Source organism: Pholcus phalangioides, unplaced genomic scaffold (assembly GCF_987345545.1).
Source record: "Pholcus phalangioides strain wild (caught in Gottingen) unplaced genomic scaffold, Ppha-v1.0 ptg000015l_1, whole genome shotgun sequence".
NCBI classification, from domain to species: Eukaryota; Metazoa; Arthropoda; class Arachnida; order Araneae; family Pholcidae; genus Pholcus; species Pholcus phalangioides.
In genome coordinates, this window is record NW_028301608.1 from 72256915 (window position 1) to 72278701 (window position 21787).

Sequence of the window (21787 nt, forward strand, 5' to 3'; positions counted from 1 at the left end):
TCGAATTTAACGTGTTCGTTAAAGAGATATTATAAAATAGCTGAAGCAATGGAGTATAAATTGAAGTACACGAAATAACCGTCAACGGGTAAGTTGAATCTCGAAACTTTTCTGTAATAGATTCTTCCCATCGAGCGCCGAGATTCAATGCTTCAATTTCAAGTTATTTTCGCAAAAATTTCACTTAATTCATTTCACTTAAAAGAAAACGAATCAAATTCTGATATCTATCCTAAATAACCGTCAACGTAATCCGTTCAATCTCGAAAACTTCCTGTGATAGATGAGTTACATTTTCTTCCCATGAGATTCGATACTTTATTTAATTTCCGATACTTTTATTTATTAATTCCGAGCTATAAATATTTCCCGATTGAATTGAATAATTGTCAATCGATAACTGACCTCAAGGCTGCCAACAGATGGCGCTATTATTCGAACGAATTTGACGTGTTCGTTAAAGAGATATTATAAAATACCTAAAGTAATGGAATATAAATTGAAGTACACTAAATACCTGTCAATCGATATCCTAAATAACCGTCAACGGGTAAGTTGAATCTCGAAACTTTCGTGTAATAGATGGAAACGATTCTTCCCATCGAGCGCCGAGATTGAATGCTTCAATTTTAAGTTATTTTCGCAAAAATTTCATGATAAAAGATTTCACTTAAAAGAAAACGAATCAAATTCTAATAAAGTAATATATCCTAAATAACGTAATCCGTTGAATCTCGAAAACTTCCTGTAATAGATGAAAATGGAAACGTTTCTTCCCATGAGATTGAATACTTTATTTAATTTCTGATACTTTTATTTATTAATTCCGAGCTATAAATATTTCTCGATTGGATTACACTAAATAATTGTCAATCGATAACTGACCTCAGACAAGGCTGCCAACAGATGGCGCTGTTATTTCGATCGAATTTAACGTGTTCGTTAAAGAGATATTATAAAATAGCTGAAGCAATGGAGTATAAATGGAAGTACACGAAATAACCGTCAACGGGTAAGTTGAATCTCGAAACTTTTCTGTAATAGATTCTTCCCATCGAGCACCGAGATTCAATGCTTAAATTTTAAGTTGTAAATATTTCTCAATTGAAGCTCTAAATACCTGTGAATCGATAACTGAGATCATACAAATCTGCCAACAGATGGCGCTGTTATCCAGACCAGTTTAACATGGTCGTTTCAGAGCGATTTTAAGTTATTCTCGCAAAAATTTCATCATAAAAGATTTCACTTAATTCATTCCACTTCCGAGCTATAAATATTTCTCGATTGAATTACACTAAATTCAATCGATAACTGACCTCAGAAAAGGCTGCCACGAGATGGCGCTGTTATTCGATGGAATTTAACATGTTCGTTAAAGAGCTAAAATAATGGAATATACATTTAACTACACTAAATACCGTCAACGGGTAAGTTGAATCTCGAAACTTTCGTGTAATAGATGGAAACGAGTCTTCCCATCGAGCGCCGAGATTGAATGCTTCAATTTTAAGTTATTTTCGCAAAAATTTCATGATAAAAGATTTCACTTAAAAGAAAACGAATCAAATTCTAATAAAGTAATATATCCTAAATAACGTAATCCGTTGAATCTCGAAAACTTCCTGTAATAGATGAAAATGGAAACGTTTCTTCCCATGAGATTGAATACTTTATTTAATTTCTGATACTTTTATTTATTAATTCCGAGCTATAAATATTTCTCGATTGGATTACACTAAATAATTGTCAATCGATAACTGACCTCAGACAAGGCTGCCAACAGATGGCGCTGTTATTTCGATCGAATTTAACGTGTTCGTTAAAGAGATATTATAAAATAGCTGAAGCAATGGAGTATAAATTGAAGTACACGAAATAACCGTCAACGGGTAAGTTGAATATCGAAACTTTTCTGTAATAGATTCTTCCCATCGAGCGCCGAGATTCAATGCTTCAATTTTAAGTTGTAAATATTTCTCAATTGAAGCTCTAAATACCTGTGAATCGATAACTGAGATCATACAAATCTGCCAACAGATGGCGCTGTTATCCAGACCAGTTTAACATGGTCGTTTCAGAGCGATTTTAAGTTATTCTCGCAAAAATTTCATCATAAAAGATTTCACTTAATTCATTCAACTTCCGAGCTATAAATATTTCTCGATTGAATTACACTAAATTCAATCGATAACTGACCTCAGAAAAGGCTGCCACGAGATGGCGCTGTTATTCGATGGAATTTAACATGTTCGTTAAAGAGCTAAAATAATGGAATATACATTTAAGTACACTAAATACCGTCAACGGGTAAGTTGAATCTCGAAACTTTCGTGTAATAGATGGAAATGAGTCTTCCCATCGAGCGCCGAGATTCAATGCTTCAATTTCAAGTTATTTTCGCAAAAATTTCACTTAATTCATTTCACTTAAAAGAAAACGAATCAAATTCTAATATCTATCCTAAATAACCGTCAACGTAATCCGTTGAATCTCGAAAACTTCCTGTAATAGATGAGTTACATTTTCTTCCCATGAGATTCGATACTTTTATTTATTAATTCCGAGCTATAAATATTTCCCGATTGAATTGAATAATTGTCAATCGATAACTGACCTCAAGGCTGCCAACAGATGGCGCTATTATTCGAACGAATTTGACGTGTTCGTTAAAGAGATATTATAAAATACCTAAAGTAATGGAATATAAATTGAAGTACACTAAATACCTGTCAATCGATATCCTAAATAACCGTCAACGGGTAAGTTGAATCTCGAAACTTTCGTGTAATAGATGGAAACGATTCTTCCCATCGAGCGCCGAGATTGAATGCTTCAATTTTAAGTTATTTTCGCAAAAATTTCATGATAAAAGATTTCACTTAAAAGAAAACGAATCAAATTCTAATAAAGTAATATATCCTAAATAACGTAATCCGTTGAATCTCGAAAACTTCCTGTAATAGATGAAAATGGAAACGTTTCTTCCCATGAGATTGAATACTTTTATTTATTAATTCCGAGCTATAAATATTTCCCGATTGAATTGAATAATTGTCAATCGATAACTGACCTCAAGGCTGCCAACAGATGGCGCTATTATTCGAACGAATTTAATGTGTTCGTTAAAGAGATATTATAAAATAGCTGAAGTAATGGAGTATAAATTGAAGTACACGAAATAACTGTCAACGGGTAAGTTGAATCTCGAAACTTTTCTGTAATAGATTCTTCCCATCGAACGCCGAGATTCAATGCTTCAATTTTAAGTTGTAAATATTTCTCAATTGAAGCTCTAAATACCTGTGAATCGATAACTGAGATCATACAAATCTGCCAACAGATGGCGCTGTTATCCAGACCAGTTTAACATGGTCGTTTCAGAGCGATTTTAAGTTATTATCGCAAAAATTTCATCATAAAAGAATTCACTTAATTCATTCCACTTCCGAGCTATAAATATTTCTCGATTGAATTACACTAAATTCAATCGATAACTGACCTCAGAAAAGGCTGCCACCAGAAGGCGCTGTTATTCGATCGAATTTAACATGTTCGTTAAAGAGCTAAAATAGCTAAAGTAATGGAATATACATTTAAGTACACTAAATACCGTCAACGGGTAAGTTGAATCTCGAAACTTTCGTGTAATAGATGGAAACGAGTCTTCCCATCGAGCGCCGAGATTCAATGCTTCAATTTCAAGTTATTTTCGCAGAAATTTCACTTAATTCATTTCACTTAAAAGAAAACGAATCAAATTCTAATATCTATCCTAAATAACCGTCAACGTAATCCGTTGAATCTCGAAAACTTCCTGTAATAGATGAGTTACATTTTCTTCCCATGAGATTCGATACTTTTATTTATTAATTCCGAGCTATAAATATTTCCCGATTGAATTGAATAATTGTCAATCGATAACTGACCTCAAGGCTGCCAACAGATGGCGCTATTATTCGAACGAATTTGACGTGTTCGTTAAAGAGATATTACAAAAAAAAAAGTAATGGAATATAAATTGAAGTACACTAAATACCTGTCAATCGATATCCTAAATAACCGTCAACGGGTAAGTTGAATCTCGAAACTATCGTGTAATAGATGGAAACGATTCTTCCCATCGAGCGCCGAGATTGAATGCTTCAATTTTAAGTTATTTTCGCAAAAATTTCATGATAAAAGATTTCACTTAAAAGAAAACGAATCAAATTCTAATAAAGTAATATATCCTAAATAACGTAATCCGTTGAATCTCGAAAACTTCCTGTAATAGATGAAAATGGAAACGTTTCTTCCCATGAGATTGAATACTTTATTTAATTTCTGATACTTTTATTTATTAATTCCGAGCTATAAATATTTCTCGATTGGATTACACTAAATAATTGTCAATCGATAACTGACCTCAGACAAGGCTGCCAACAGATGGCGCTGTTATTTCGATCGAATTTAACGTGTTCGAAAATAGCTGAAGTAATGGAGTATAAATTGAAGTACACGAAATAACCGTCAACGGGTAAGTTGAATCTCGAAACTTTCCTGTAATAACTTTTCCCATCGAGCGCCGAGATTCAATGCTTCAATTTTAAGTTGTAAATATTTCTCAATTGAAGCTCTAAATACCTGTGAATCGATAACTGAGATCATACAAATCTGCCAACAGATGGCGCTGTTATCCAGACCAGTTTAACATGGTCGTTTCAGAGCGATTTTAAGTTATTCTCGCAAAAATTTCATCATAAAAGATTTCACTTAATTCATTCCACTTCCGAGCTATAAATATTTCTCGATTGAATTACACTAAATTCAATCGATAACTGACCTCAGAAAAGGCTGCCACCAGATGGCGCTGTTATTCGATCGAATTTAACATGTTCGTTAAAGAGCTAAAATAGCTAAACTAATGGAATATACACTTAAGTACACTAAATACCGTCAACGGGTAAGTTGAATCTCGAAACTTTCGTGTCGATGGAAACGAGTCTTCCCATCGAGCGCCGAGATTCAATGCTTCAATTTTAAGTTATTTTCGCAAAAATTTCATGATAAAAGATTTCACTTAATTCATTTCACTTAAAAGAAAACGAATCAAATTGTAATAATATTACTTTATTAGAAGTTGATTCTAATAAAGTAAATATCCTAAATAACCGTCAACGTAATCCGTTGAATCTCCAAAACTTCCTGTAATAGATGAGTATGGAAACGTGTCTTCCCATGAGATTCGATACTTTTATTTATTAATTCCGAGCTATAAATATTTCTCGATTGAATGACACTAAATAATTGTCAATCGATAACTGACCTCAGAAAAGGCTGCCACCAGATGGCGCTGTTATTCGATCGAATTTAACGTGTTCGTTAAGGAGCTAAAATAAATAAAGTAATGGAAATTGAAGTCAAACTAATAACCGTCAACGGGTAAGTTGAATCTCGAAACTTTCGTGTAATAGATGGAAACGAGTCTTCCCATCGAGCGCCGAGATTCAATGCTTCAATTTCAAGTTATTTTCGCAAAAATTTCATGATAAAAATTTCACTTAAAAGAAAACGAATCAAATTCTAATAAAGTAATATATCCTAAATAACCGTCAACGTAATCCGTTGAATCTCGAAAACTTCCTGTAATAGATGAGTTACATTTTCTTCCCATGAGATTCGATACTTTATTTAATTTCCGATACTTTTATTTATTAATTCCGAGCTATAAATATTTCCCGATTGAATTGAATAATTGTCAATCGATAACTGACCTCAAGGCTGCCAACAGATGGCGCTATTATTCGAACGAATTTGACGTGTTCGTTAAAGAGATATTATAAAATACCTAAAGTAATGGAATATGAATTGAAGTACACTAAATACCTGTCAATCGTTATCCTAAATAACCGTCAACGGGTAAGTTGAATCTCGAAACTATCGTGTAATAGATGGAAACGATTCTTCCCATCGAGCGCCGAGATTGAATGCTTCAATTTTAAGTTATTTTCGCAAAAATTTCATGATAAAAGATTTCACTTAAAAGAAAACGAATCAAATTCTAATAAAGTAATATATCCTAAATAACCGTCAACGTAATCCGTTGAATCTCGAAAACTTCCTGTAATAGATGAAAATGGAAACGTTTCTTCCCATGAGATTGAATACTTTATTTAATTTCTGATACTTTTATTTATTAATTCCGAGCTATAAATATTCCTCCATTGGATTACACTAAATAATTGTCAATCGATAACTGACCTCAGAAAAGGCTGCCACCAGATGGCGCTGTTATTCGATCGAATTTAACATGTTCGTTAAAGAGCTAAAATAGCTAAAGTAATGGAATATACACTTAAGTACACTAAATACCGTCAACGGGTAAGTTGAATCTCGAAACTTTCGTGTAATAGATGGAAACGAGTCTTCCCATCGAGCGCCGAGATTCAATGCTTCAATTTTAAGTTATTTTCGCAAAAATTTCATGATAAAAGATTTCACTTAAAAGAAAACGAATCAAATTCTAATAAAGAAATATATCCTAAATAACGTAATCCGTTGAATCTCGAAAACTTCCTGTAATAGATGAAAATGAAACGTTTCTTCCCATGAGATTGAATACTTTATTTAATTTCTGATACTTTTATTTATTAATTCCGAGCTATAAATATTTCTCGATTGGATTACACTAAATAATTGTCAATCGATAACTGACCTCAGACAAGGCTGCCAACAGATGGCGCTGTTATTTCGATCGAATTTAACGTGTTCGTTAAAGAGATATTATGAAATAGCTGAAGTAATGGAGTATAAATTGAAGTACACGAAATAACCGTCAACGGGTAAGTTGCATCTCGAAACTTTTCTGTAATAGATTCTTCCCATCGAGCGCCGAGATTCAATGCTTCAATTTCAAGTTATTTTCGCAAAAATTTCACTTAATTCATTTCACTTCACAGAAAACGAATCAAATTCTAATATCTATCCTAAATAACCGTCAACGTAATCCGTTGAATCTCGAAGACTTCCTGTAATAGATGAGTTACATTTTCTTCCCATGAGATTCGATACTTTATTTAATTTCCGATACTTTTATTTATTAATTCCGAGCTATAAATATTTCCCGATTGAATTGAATAATTGTCAATCGATAACTGACCTCAGAAAAGGCTGCCAACAGATGGCGCTATTATTCGAACGAATTTGACGTGTTCGTTAAAGAGATATTATAAAATACCTAAAGTAATGGAATATAAATTGAAGTACACTAAATACCTGTCAATCGATATCCTAAATAACCGTCAACGGGTAAGTTGAATCTGGAAACTTTCGTGTAATAGATGGAAACGAGTCTTCCCATCGAGCGCCGAGATTTAAATGCTTCAATTTCAAGCTATTTTCGCAAAAATTTCATGATAAAAGATTTCACTTAAAAGAAAACGAATCAAATTCTAATAAAGAAATATATCCTGTATCGAAAACTTCCTGTAATAGATGAAAATGGAAACGTTTCTTCCCATGAGATTGAATACTTTATTTAATTTCTGATACTTTTATTTATTAATTCCGAGCTATAAATATTTCTCGATTGGATTACACTAAATAATTGTAAATCGATAACTGACCTCAGACAAGGCTGCCAACAGATGGCGCTGTTATTTCGATCGAATTTAACGTGTTCGTTAAAGAGATATTATAAAATAGCTGAAGTAATGGAGTATAAATTGAAGTACACGAAATAACCGTCAACGGGTAAGTTGAATCTCGAAACTTTTCTGTAATAGATTCTTCCCATCGAGCGCCGAGATTCAATGCTTCAATTTTAAGTTGTAAATATTTCTCAATTGAAGCTCTAAATACCTGTGAATCGATAACTGAGATCATACAAATCTGCCAACAGATGGCGCTGTTATCCAGACCAGTTTAACATGGTCGTTTCAGAGCGATTTTAAGTTATTCTCGCAAAAATTTCATCATAAAAGAATTCACTTAATTCATTCCACTTCCGAGCTATAAATATTTCTCGATTGAATTACACTAAATTCAATCGATAACTGACCTCAGAAAAGGCTGCCACCAGATGGCGCTGTTATTCGATCGAATTTAACATGTTCGTTAAAGAGCTCAAATAGCTAAACTAATGGAATATACACTTAAGTACACTAAATACCGTCGACGGGTAAGTTGAATCTCGAAACTTTCGTGTAATAGATGGAAGCGCCGAGATTCAATGCTTCAATTTTAAGTTATTTTCGCAAAAATTTCATGATAAAAGATTTCACTTAATTCATTTCACTTAAAAGAAAACGAATCAAATTGTAATAATATTACTTTATTAGAAGTTGATTCTAATAAAGTAAATATCCTAAATAACCGTCAACGTAATCCGTTGAATCTCCAAAACTTCCTGTAATAGATGAGTATGGAAACGTTTCTTCCCATGAGATTCGATACTTTAATTTTCGATACTTTTATTTATTAATTCCGAGCTATAAATATTTCTCGATTGAATTACACTAAATAATTGTCAATCGATAACTGACCTCAGAAAAGGCTGCCACCAGATGGCGTTACTATTCGATCGAATTTAACATGTTCGTTAAAGAGCTAAAATAGCTAAAGTAATGGAATATACATTTAAGTACACTAAATACCGTCAACGGGTACCGTCAACTGAATCTCGAAACTTTCGTGTAATAGATGGAAACGAGTCTTCCCATCGAGCGCCGAGATTCAATGCTTCAATTTCAAGTTATTTTCGCAAAAATTTCACTTAATTCATTTCACTTAAAAGAAAACGAATCAAATTCTAATATCTATCCTAAATAACCGTCAACGTAATCCGTTGAATCTCGAAAACTTCCTGTAATAGATGAGTTACATTTTCTTCCCATGAGATTCGATACTTTTATTTATTAATTCCGAGCTATAAATATTTCCCGATTGAATTGAATAATTGTCAATCGATAACTGACCTCAAGGCTGCCAACAGATGGCGCTATTATTCGAACGAATTTGACGTGTTCGTTAAAGAGATATTATAAAATACCTAAAGTAATGGAATATAAATTGAAGTACACTAAATACCTGTCAATCGATATCCTAAATAACCATCAACGGGTAAGTTGAATCTCGAAACTTTCGTGTAATAGATGGAAACGAGTCTTCCCATCGAGCGCCGAGATTCAATGCTTCAATTTTAAGTTATTTTCGCAAAAATTTCATGATAAAAGATTTCACTTAAAAGAAAACGAATCAAATTCTAATAAAGTAATATATCCTAAATAACCGTTAACGTAATCCGTTGAATCTCGAAAACTTCCTGTAATAGATGAAAATGGAAACGTTTCTTCCCATGAGATTAAATACTTTATTTAATTTCTGATACTTTTATTTATTAATTCCGAGCTATAAATATTCCTTCATTGGATTACACTAAATAATTGTCAATCGATAACTGACCTCAGAAAAGGCTGCCACCAGATAGCGCTGTTATTCGATCGAATTTAACATGTTCGTTAAAGAGCTAAAATAGCTAAAATAATGGAATATACACTTAAGTACACTAAATACCGTCAACGGGTAAGTTGAATCTCGAAACTTTCGTGTAATAGATGGAAACGAGTCTTCCCATCGAGCGCCGAGATTCAATGCTTCAATTTTAAGTTATTTTCGCAAAAATTTCATGATAAAAGATTTCACTTAAAAGAAAACGAATCAAATTCTAATAAAGAAATATATCCTAAATAACGTAATCCGTTGAATCTCGAAAACTTCCTGTAATAGATGAAAATGAAACGTTTCTTCCCATGAGATTGAATACTTTATTTAATTTCTGATACTTTTATTTATTAATTCCGAGCTATAAATATTTCTCGATTGGATTACACTAAATAATTGTCAATCGATAACTGACCTCAGACAAGGCTGCCAACAGATGGCGCTGTTATTTCGATCGAATTTAACGTGTTCGTTAAAGAGATATTATGAAATAGCTGAAGTAATGGAGTATAAATTGAAGTACACGAAATAACCGTCAACGGGTAAGTTGAATCTCGAAACTTTTCTGTAATAGATTCTTCCCATCGAGCGCCGAGATTCAATGCTTCAATTTCAAGTTATTTTCGCAAAAATTTCACTTAATTCATTTCACTTCACAGAAAACGAATCAAATTCTAATATCTATCCTAAATAACCGTCAACGTAATCCGTTGAATCTCGAAGACTTCCTGTAATAGATGAGTTACATTTTCTTCCCATGAGATTCGATACTTTATTTAATTTCCGATACTTTTATTTATTAATTCCGAGCTATAAATATTTCCCGATTGAATTGAATAATTGTCAATCGATAACTGACCTCAGAAAAGGCTGCCAACAGATGGCGCTATTATTCGAACGAATTTGACGTGTTCGTTAAAGAGATATTATAAAATACCTAAAGTAATGGAATATAAATTGAAGTACACTAAATACCTGTCAATCGATATCCTAAATAACCGTCAACGGGTAAGTTGAATCTGGAAACTTTCGTGTAATAGATGGAAACGAGTCTTCCCATCGAGCGCCGAGATTTAAATGCTTCAATTTCAAGCTATTTTCGCAAAAATTTCATGATAAAAGATTTCACTTAAAAGAAAACGAATCAAATTCTAATAAAGAAATATATCCTGTATCGAAAACTTCCTGTAATAGATGAAAATGGAAACGTTTCTTCCCATGAGATTGAATACTTTATTTAATTTCTGATACTTTTATTTATTAATTCCGAGCTATAAATATTTCTCGATTGGATTACACTAAATAATTGTCAATCGATAACTGACCTCAGACAAGGCTGCCAACAGATGGCGCTGTTATTTCGATCGAATTTAACGTGTTCGTTAAAGAGATATTATAAAATAGCTGAAGTAATGGAGTATAAATTGAAGTACACGAAATAACCGTCAACGGGTAAGTTGAATCTCGAAACTTTTCTGTAATAGATTCTTCCCATCGAGCGCCGAGATGCAATGCTTCAATTTTAAGTTGTAAATATTTCTCAATTGAAGCTCTAAATACCTGTGAATCGATAACTGAGATCATACAAATCTGCCAACAGATGGCGCTGTTATCCAGACCAGTTTAACATGGTCGTTTCAGAGCGATTTTAAGTTATTCTCGCAAAAATTTCATCATAAAAGAATTCACTTAATTCATTCCACTTCCGAGCTATAAATATTTCTCGATTGAATTACACTAAATTCAATCGATAACTGACCTCAGAAAAGGCTGCCACCAGATGGCGCTGTTATTCGATCGAATTTAACATGTTCGTTAAAGAGCTAAAATAGCTAAACTAATGGAATATACACTTAAGTACACTAAATACCGTCGACGGGTAAGTTGAATCTCGAAACTTTCGTGTAATAGATGGATTCAATGCTTCAATTTTAAGTTATTTTCGCAAAAATTTCATGATAAAAGATTTCACTTAATTCATTTCACTTAAAAGAAAACGAATCAAATTGTAATAATATTACTTTATTAGAAGTTGATTCTAATAAAGTAAATATCCTCCGTCAACGTAATCCGTTGAATCTCCAAAACTTCCTGTAATAGATGAGTATGGAAACGTTTCTTCCCATGAGATTCGATACTTTAATTTTCGATACTTTTATTTATTAATTCCGAGCTATAAATATTTCTCGATTGAATTACACTAAATAATTGTCAATCGATAACTGACCTCAGAAAAGGCTGCCACCAGATGGCGCTGTTATTCGATCGAATTTAACGTGTTCGTTAAAGAGCTAAAATAAATAAAGTAATGGAAATTGAAGTACACTAAATAACCGTCAACGGGTAAGTTGAGTCTCGAAACTTTCGTGTAATAGATGGAAACGAGTCTCCCCATCGAGCGCCGAGATTCAATGCTTCAATTTCAAGTTATTTTCGCAAAAATTTCACTTAATTCATTTAACTTAAAAGAAAACGAATCAAATTCTAATATCTATCCTAAATAACCGTCAACGTAATCCGTTGAATCTCGAAAACTTCCTGTAATAGATGAGTTACATTTTCTTCCCATGAGATTCGATACTTTTATTTATTAATTCCGAGCTATAAATATTTCCCGATTGAATTGAATAATTGTCAATCGATAACTGACCTCAAGGCTGCCAACAGATGGCGCTATTATTCGAACGAATTTGACGTGTTCGTTAAAGAGATATTATAAAATACCTAAAGTAATGGAATATAAAATAAAGTACACTAAATACCTGTCAATCGATATCCTAAATAACCATCAACGGGTAAGTTGAATCTCGAAACTTTCGTGTAATAGATGGAAACGAGTCTTGCCATCGAGCGCCGAGATTCAATGCTTCAATTTTAAGTTATTTTCGCAAAAATTTCATGATAAAAGATTTCACTTAAAAGAAAACGAATCAAATTCTAATAAAGAAATATATCCTGTATCGAAAACTTCCTGTAATAGATGAAAATGGAAACGTTTCTTCCCATGAGATTGAATACTTTATTTAATTTCTGATACTTTTATTTATTAATTCCGAGCTATAAATATTCCTCCATTGGATTACACTAAATAATTGTCAATCGATAACTGACCTCAGAAAAGGCTGCCACCAGATAGCGCTGTTATTCGATCGAATTTAACATGTTCGTTAAAGAGCTAAAATAGCTAAAATAATGGAATATACACTTAAGTACACTAAATACCGTCAACGGGTAAGTTGAATCTCGAAACTTTCGTGTAATAGATGGAAACGAGTCTTCCCATCGAGCGCCGAGATTCAATGCTTCAATTTTAAGTTATTTTCGCAAAAATTTCATGATAAAAGATTTCACTTAAAAGAAAACGAATCAAATTCTAATAAAGAAATATATCCTAAATAACGTAATCCGTTGAATCTCGAAAACTTCCTGTAATAGATGAAAATGAAACGTTTCTTCCCATGAGATTGAATACTTTATTTAATTTCTGATACTTTTATTTATTAATTCCGAGCTATAAATATTTCTCGATTGGATTACACTAAATAATTGTCAATCGCCAACAGATGGCGCTGTTATTTCGATCGAATTTAACGTGTTCGTTAAAGAGATATTATGAAATAGCTGAAGTAATGGAGTATAAATTGAAGTACACGAAATAACCGTCAACGGGTAAGTTGAATCTCGAAACTTTTCTGTAATAGATTCTTCCCATCGAGCGCCGAGATTCAATGCTTCAATTTCAAGTTATTTTCGCAAAAATTTCACTTAATTCATTTCACTTCACAGAAAACGAATCAAATTCTAATATCTATCCTAAATAACCGTCAACGTAATCCGTTGAATCTCGAAGACTTCCTGTAATAGATGAGTTACATTTTCTTCCCATGAGATTCGATACTTTATTTAATTTCCGATACTTTTATTTATTAATTCCGAGCTATAAATATTTCCCGATTGAATTGAATAATTGTCAATCGATAACTGACCTCAGAAAAGGCTGCCAACAGATGGCGCTATTATTCGAACGAATTTGACGTGTTCGTTAAAGAGATATTATAAAATACCTAAAGTAATGGAATATAAATTGAAGTACACTAAATACCTGTCAATCGATATCCTAAATAACCGTCAACGGGTAAGTTGAATCTGGAAACTTTCGTGTAATAGATGGAAACGAGTCTTCCCATCGAGCGCCGAGATTTAAATGCTTCAATTTCAAGCTATTTTCGCAAAAATTTCATGATAAAAGATTTCACTTAAAAGAAAACGAATCAAATTCTAATAAAGAAATATATCCTGTATCGAAAACTTCCTGTAATAGATGAAAATGGAAACGTTTCTTCCCATGAGATTGAATACTTTATTTAATTTCTGATACTTTTATTTATTAATTCCGAGCTATAAATATTTCTCGATTGGATTACACTAAATAATTGTCAATCGATAACTGACCTCAGACAAGGCTGCCAACAGATGGCGCTGTTATTTCGATCGAATTTAACGTGTTCGTTAAAGAGATATTATAAAATAGCTGAAGTAATGGAGTATAAATTGAAGTACACGAAATAACCGTCAACGGGTAAGTTGAATCTCGAAACTTTTCTGTAATAGATTCTTCCCATCGAGCGCCGAGATGCAATGCTTCAATTTTAAGTTGTAAATATTTCTCAATTGAAGCTCTAAATACCTGTGAATCGATAACTGAGATCATACAAATCTGCCAACAGATGGCGCTGTTATCCAGACCAGTTTAACATGGTCGTTTCAGAGCGATTTTAAGTTATTCTCGCAAAAATTTCATCATAAAAGAATTCACTTAATTCATTCCACTTCCGAGCTATAAATATTTCTCGATTGAATTACACTAAATTCAATCGATAACTGACCTCAGAAAAGGCTGCCACCAGATGGCGCTGTTATTCGATCGAATTTAACATGTTCGTTAAAGAGCTAAAATAGCTAAACTAATGGAATATACACTTAAGTACACTAAATACCGTCGACGGGTAAGTTGAATCTCGAAACTTTCGTGTAATAGATGGATTCAATGCTTCAATTTTAAGTTATTTTCGCAAAAATTTCATGATAAAAGATTTCACTTAATTCATTTCACTTAAAAGAAAACGAATCAAATTGTAATAATATTACTTTATTAGAAGTTGATTCTAATAAAGTAAATATCCTCCGTCAACGTAATCCGTTGAATCTCCAAAACTTCCTGTAATAGATGAGTATGGAAACGTTTCTTCCCATGAGATTCGATACTTTAATTTTCGATACTTTTATTTATTAATTCCGAGCTATAAATATTTCTCGATTGAATTGCACTAAATAATTGTCAATCGATAACTGACCTCAGAAAAGGCTGCCACCAGATGGCGCTGTTATTCGATCGAATTTAACGTGTTCGTTAAAGAGCTAAAATAAATAAAGCAATGGAAATTGAAGTACACTAAATAACCGTCAACGGGTAAGTTGAGTCTCCAAACTTTCGTGTAATAGATGGAAACGAGTCTCCCCATCGAGCGCCGAGATTCAATGCTTCAATTTCAAGTTATTTTCGCAAAAATTTCACTTAATTCATTTCACTTAAAAGAAAACGAATCAAATTCTAATATCTATCCTAAATAACCGTCAACGTAATCCGTTGAATCTCGAAAACTTCCTGTAATAGATGAGTTACTTTTCTACCCATGAGATTCGATACATTTATTTATTAATTCCGAGCTATAAATATTTCCCGATTGAATTGAATAATTGTCAATCGATAACTGACCTCAAGGCTGCCAACAGATGGCGCTATTATTCGAACGAATTTGACGTGTTCGTTAAAGAGATATTATAAAATACCTAAAGTAATGGAATATAAATTGAAGTACACTAAATACCTGTCAATCGATATCCTAAATAACCATCAACGGGTAAGTTGAATCTCGAAACTTTCGTGTAATAGATGGATTCAATGCTTCAATTTTCAGTTATTTTCGCAAAAATTTCATGATAAAAGATTTCACTTAATAGAAAACGAATCAAATTCTAATAATATTACTTTATTAGAAGTTGATTCTAATAAAGTAAATATCCTAAATAACCGTCAACGTATTCCGTTGAATCTCCAAAACTTCCTGTAATAGATGAGTATGGAAACGTTTCTTCCCATGAGATTCGATACTTTAATTTTCGATACTTTTATTTATTAATTCCGAGCTATAAATATTTCTCGATTGAATTACACTAAATAATTGTCAATCGATAACTGACCTCAGAAAAGGCTGCCACCAGATGGCGCTGTTATTCGATCGAATTTAACGTGTTCGTTAAAGAGCTAAAATAAATAAAGTAATGGAAATTGAAGTACACTAAATAACCGTCAACGGGTAAGTTGAGTCTCGAAACTTTCGTGTAATAGATGGAAACGAGTCTCCCCATCGAGCGCCGAGATTCAATGCTTCAATTTCAAGTTATTTTCGCAAAAATTTCACTTAATTCATTTCACTTAAAAGAAAACGAATCAAATTCTAATATCTATCCTAAATAACCGTCAACGTAATCCGTTGAATCTCGAAAACTTCCTGTAATAGATGAGTTACATTTTCTTCCCATGAGATTCGATACTTTTATTTATTAATTCCGAGCTATAAATATTTCCCGATTGAATTGAATAATTGTCAATCGATAACTGACCTCAAGGCTGCCAACAGATGGCGCTGTTATTCGAACGAATTTGACGTTTCGTTAAAGAGATATTATAAAATACCTAAAGTAATGGAATATAAATTGAAGTACACTAAATACCTGTCAATCGATATCCTAAATAACCATCAACGGGTAAGTTGAATCTCGAAACTTTCGTGTAATAGATGGAAACGATTCTTCCCATCGAGCGCCGAGATTGAATGCTTCAATTTTAAGTTATTTTCGCAAAAATTTCATGATAAAAGATTTCACTTAAAAGAAAACGAATCAAATTCTAATAAAGTAATATATCCTAAATAACGTAATCCGTTGAATCTCGAAAACTTCCTGTAATAGATGAAAATGGAAACGTATCTTCCCATGAGATTGAATACTTTATTTAATTTCTGATACTTTTATTTATTAATTCCGAGCTATAAATATTTCTCGATTGGATTACACTAAATAATTGTCAATCGATAACTGACCTCAGACAAGGCTGCCAACAGATGGCGCTGTTATTTCGATCGAATTTAACGTGTTCGTTAAAGAGATATTATAAAATAGCTGAAGTAATGGAGTATAAATTGAAGTACACGAAATAACTGTCAACGGGTAAGTTGAATCTCGAAACTTTTCTGTAATAGATTCTTCCCATCGAGCGCCGAGATTCAATGCTTCAATTTTAAGTTGTAAATATTTCTCAATTGAAGCTCTAAATACCTGTGAATCGATAACTGAGATCATACAAATCTGCCAACAGATGGCGCTGTTATCCAGACCAGTTTAACATGGTCGTTTCAGAGCGATTTTAAGTTATTCTCGCAAAAATTTCATCATAAAAGAATTCACTTAATTCATTCCACTTCCGAGCTATAAATATTTCTCGATTGAATTACACTAAATTCAATCGATAACTGACCTCAGAAAAGGCTGCCACCAGATGGCGCTGTTATTCGATCGAATTTAACATGTTCGTTAAAGAGCTAAAATAGCTAAACTAATGGAATATACACTTAAGTACACTAAATACCGTCAACGGGTAAGTTGAATCTCGAAACTTTCGTGTAATAGATGGATTCAATGCTTCAATTTTAAGTTATTTTCGCAAAAATTTCATGATAAAAGATTTCACTTAATTCATTTCACTTAAAAGAAAACGAATCAAATTCTAATAATATTACTTTATTAGAAGTTGATTCTAATAAAGTAAATATCCTAAATAACCGTCAACGTAATCCGTTGAATCTCCAAAACTTCCTGTAATAGATGAGTATGGAAACGTTTCTTCCCATGAGATTCGATACTTTAATTTTCGATACTTTTATTTATTAATTCCGAGCTATAAATATTTCTCGATTGAATTGCACTAAATAATTGTCAATCGATAACTGACCTCAGAAAAGGCTGCCACCAGATGGCGCTGTTATTCGATCGAATTTAACGTGTTCGTTAAAGAGCTAAAATAAATAAAGCAATGGAAATTGAAGTACACTAAATAACCGTCAACGGGTAAGTTGAGTCTCCAAACTTTCGTGTAATAGATGGAAACGAGTCTCCCCATCGAGCGCCGAGATTCAATGCTTCAATTTCAAGTTATTTTCGCAAAAATTTCACTTAATTCATTTCACTTAAAAGAAAACGAATCAAATTCTAATATCTATCCTAAATAACCGTCAACGTAATCCGTTGAATCTCGAAAACTTCCTGTAATAGATGAGTTACTTTTCTACCCATGAGATTCGATACATTTATTTATTAATTCCGAGCTATAAATATTTCCCGATTGAATTGAATAATTGTCAATCGATAACTGACCTCAAGGCTGCCAACAGATGGCGCTATTATTCGAACGAATTTGACGTGTTCGTTAAAGAGATATTATAAAATACCTAAAGTAATGGAATATAAATTGAAGTACACTAAATACCTGTCAATCGATATCCTAAATAACCATCAACGGGTAAGTTGAATCTCGAAACTTTCGTGTAATAGATGGATTCAATGCTTCAATTTTCAGTTATTTTCGCAAAAATTTCATGATAAAAGATTTCACTTAATAGAAAACGAATCAAATTCTAATAATATTACTTTATTAGAAGTTGATTCTAATAAAGTAAATATCCTAAATAACCGTCAACGTATTCCGTTGAATCTCCAAAACTTCCTGTAATAGATGAGTATGGAAACGTTTCTTCCCATGAGATTCGATACTTTAATTTTCGATACTTTTATTTATTAATTCCGAGCTATAAATATTTCTCGATTGAATTACACTAAATAATTGTCAATCGATAACTGACCTCAGAAAAGGCTGCCACCAGATGGCGCTGTTATTCGATCGAATTTAACGTGTTCGTTAAAGAGCTAAAATAAATAAAGTAATGGAAATTGAAGTACACTAAATAACCGTCAACGGGTAAGTTGAGTCTCGAAACTTTCGTGTAATAGATGGAAACGAGTCTCCCCATCGAGCGCCGAGATTCAATGCTTCAATTTCAAGTTATTTTCGCAAAAATTTCACTTAATTCATTTCACTTAAAAGAAAACGAATCAAATTCTAATATCTATCCTAAATAACCGTCAACGTAATCCGTTGAATCTCGAAAACTTCCTGTAATAGATGAGTTACATTTTCTTCCCATGAGATTCGATACTTTTATTTATTAATTCCGAGCTATAAATATTTCCCGATTGAATTGAATAATCGTCAATCGATAACTGACCTCAAGGCTGCCAACAGATGGCGCTGTTATTCGAACGAATTTGACGTTTCGTTAAAGAGATATTATAAAATACCTAAAGTAATGGAATATAAATTGAAGTACACTAAATACCTGTCAATCGATATCCTAAATAACCATCAACGGGTAAGTTGAATCTCGAAACTTTCGTGTAATAGATGGAAACGATTCTTCCCATCGAGCGCCGAGATTGAATGCTTCAATTTTAAGTTATTTTCGCAAAAATTTCATGATAAAAGATTTCACTTAAAAGAAAACGAATCAAATTCTAATAAAGTAATATATCCTAAATAACGTAATCCGTTGAATCTCGAAAACTTCCTGTAATAGATGAAAATGGAAACGTATCTTCCCATGAGATTGAATACTTTATTTAATTTCTGATACTTTTATTTATTAATTCCGAGCTATAAATATTTCTCGATTGGATTACACTAAATAATTGTCAATCGATAACTGACCTCAGACAAGGCTGCCAACAGATGGCGCTGTTATTTCGATCGAATTTAACGTGTTCGTTAAAGAGATATTATAAAATAGCTGAAGTAATGGAGTATAAATTGAAGTACACGAAATAACTGTCAACGGGTAAGTTGAATCTCGAAACTTTTCTGTAATAGATTCTTCCCATCGAGCGCCGAGATTCAATGCTTCAATTTTAAGTTGTAAATATTTCTCAATTGAAGCTCTAAATACCTGTGAATCGATAACTGAGATCATACAAATCTGCCAACAGATGGCGCTGTTATCCAGACCAGTTTAACATGGTCGTTTCAGAGCGATTTTAAGTTATTCTCGCAAAAATTTCATCATAAAAGAATTCACTTAATTCATTCCACTTCCGAGCTATAAATATTTCTCGATTGAATTACACTAAATTCAATCGATAACTGACCTCAGAAAAGGCTGCCACCAGATGGCGCTGTTATTCGATCGAATTTAACATGTTCGTTAAAGAGCTAAAATAGCTAAACTAATGGAATATACATTTAAGTACACTAAATACCGTCAACGGGTAAGTTGAATCTCGAAACTTTCGTGTAATAGATGGATTCAATGCTTCAATTTTAAGTTATTTTCGCAAAAATTTCATGATAAAAGATTTCACTTAATTCATTTCACTTAAAAGAAAACGAATCAAATTCTAATAATATTACTTTATTAGAAGTTGATTCTAATAAAGTAAATATCCTAAATAACCGTCAACGTATTCCGTTGAATCTCCAAAACTTCCTGTAATAGATGAGTATGGAAACGTTTCTTCCCATGAGATTCGATACTTTAATTTTCGATACTTTTATTTATTAATTCCGAGCTATAAATATTTCTCGATTGAATTACACTAAATAATTGTCAATCGATAACTGACCTCAGAAAAGGCTGCCACCAGATGGCGCTGTTATTCGATCGAATTTAACGTGTTCGTTAAAGAGCTAAAATAAATAAAGTAATGGAAATTGAAGTACACTAAATAACCGTCAACGGGTAAGTTGAGTCTCGAAACTTTCGTGTAATAGATGGAAACGAGTCTCCCCATCGAGCGCCGAGATTCAATGCTTCAATTTCAAGTTATTTTCGCAAAAATTTCACTTAATTCATTTCACTTAAAAGAAAACGAATCAAATTCTAATATCTATCCTAAATAACCGTCAACGTAATCCGTTCAATCTCGAAAACTTCCTGTAATAGATGAGTTACATTTTCTTCCCATGAGATTCGATACTTTTATTTATTAATTCCGAGCTATAAATATTTCCCGATTGAATTGAATAATTGTCAATCGATAACTGACCTCAAGGCTGCCAACAGATGGCGCTGTTATTCGAACGAATTTGACGTTTCGTTAAAGAGATATTATAAAATACCTAAAGTAATGGAATATAAATTGAAGTACACTAAATACCTGTCAATCGATATCCTAAATAACCATCAACGGGTAAGTTGAATCTCGAAACTTTCGTGTAATAGATGGAAACGATTCTTCCCATCGAGCGCCGAGATTGAATGCTTCAATTTTAAGTTATTTTCGCAAAAATTTCATGATAAAAGATTTCACTTAAAAGAAAACGAATCAAATTCTAATAAAGTAATATATCCTAAATAACGTAATCCGTTGAATCTCGAAAACTTCCTGTAATAGATGAAAATGGAAACGTATCTTCCCATGAGATTGAATACTTTATTTAATTTCTGATACTTTTATTTATTAATTCCGAGCTATAAATATTTCTCGATTGGATTACACTAAATAATTGTCAATCGATAACTGACCTCAGACAAGGCTGCCAACAGATGGCGCTGTTATTTCGATCGAATTTAACGTGTTCGTTAAAGAGATATTATAAAATAGCTGAAGTAATGGAGTATAAATTGAAGTACACGAAATAACTGTCAACGGGTAAGTTGAATCTCGAAACTTTTCTGTAATAGATTCTTCCCATCGAGCGCCGAGATTCAATGCTTCAATTTTAAGTTGTAAATATTTCTCAATTGAAGCTCTAAATACCTGTGAATCGATAACTGAGATCATACAAATCTGCCAACAGATGGCGCTGTTATCCAGACCAGTTTAACATGGTCGTTTCAGAGCGATTTTAAGTTATTCTCGCAAAAATTTCATCATAAAAGAATTCACTTAATTCATTCCACTTCCGAGCTATAAATATTTCTCGATTGAATTACACTAAATTCAATCGATAACTGACCTCAGAAAAGGCTGCCACCAGATGGCGCTGTTATTCGATCGAATTTAACGTGTTCGTTAAAGAGCTAAAATAAATAAAGTAATGGAAATTGAAGTACACTAAATAACCGTCAACGGGTAAGTTGAGTCTCGAAACTTTCGTGTAATAGATGGAAACGAGTCTCCCCATCGAGCGCCGAGA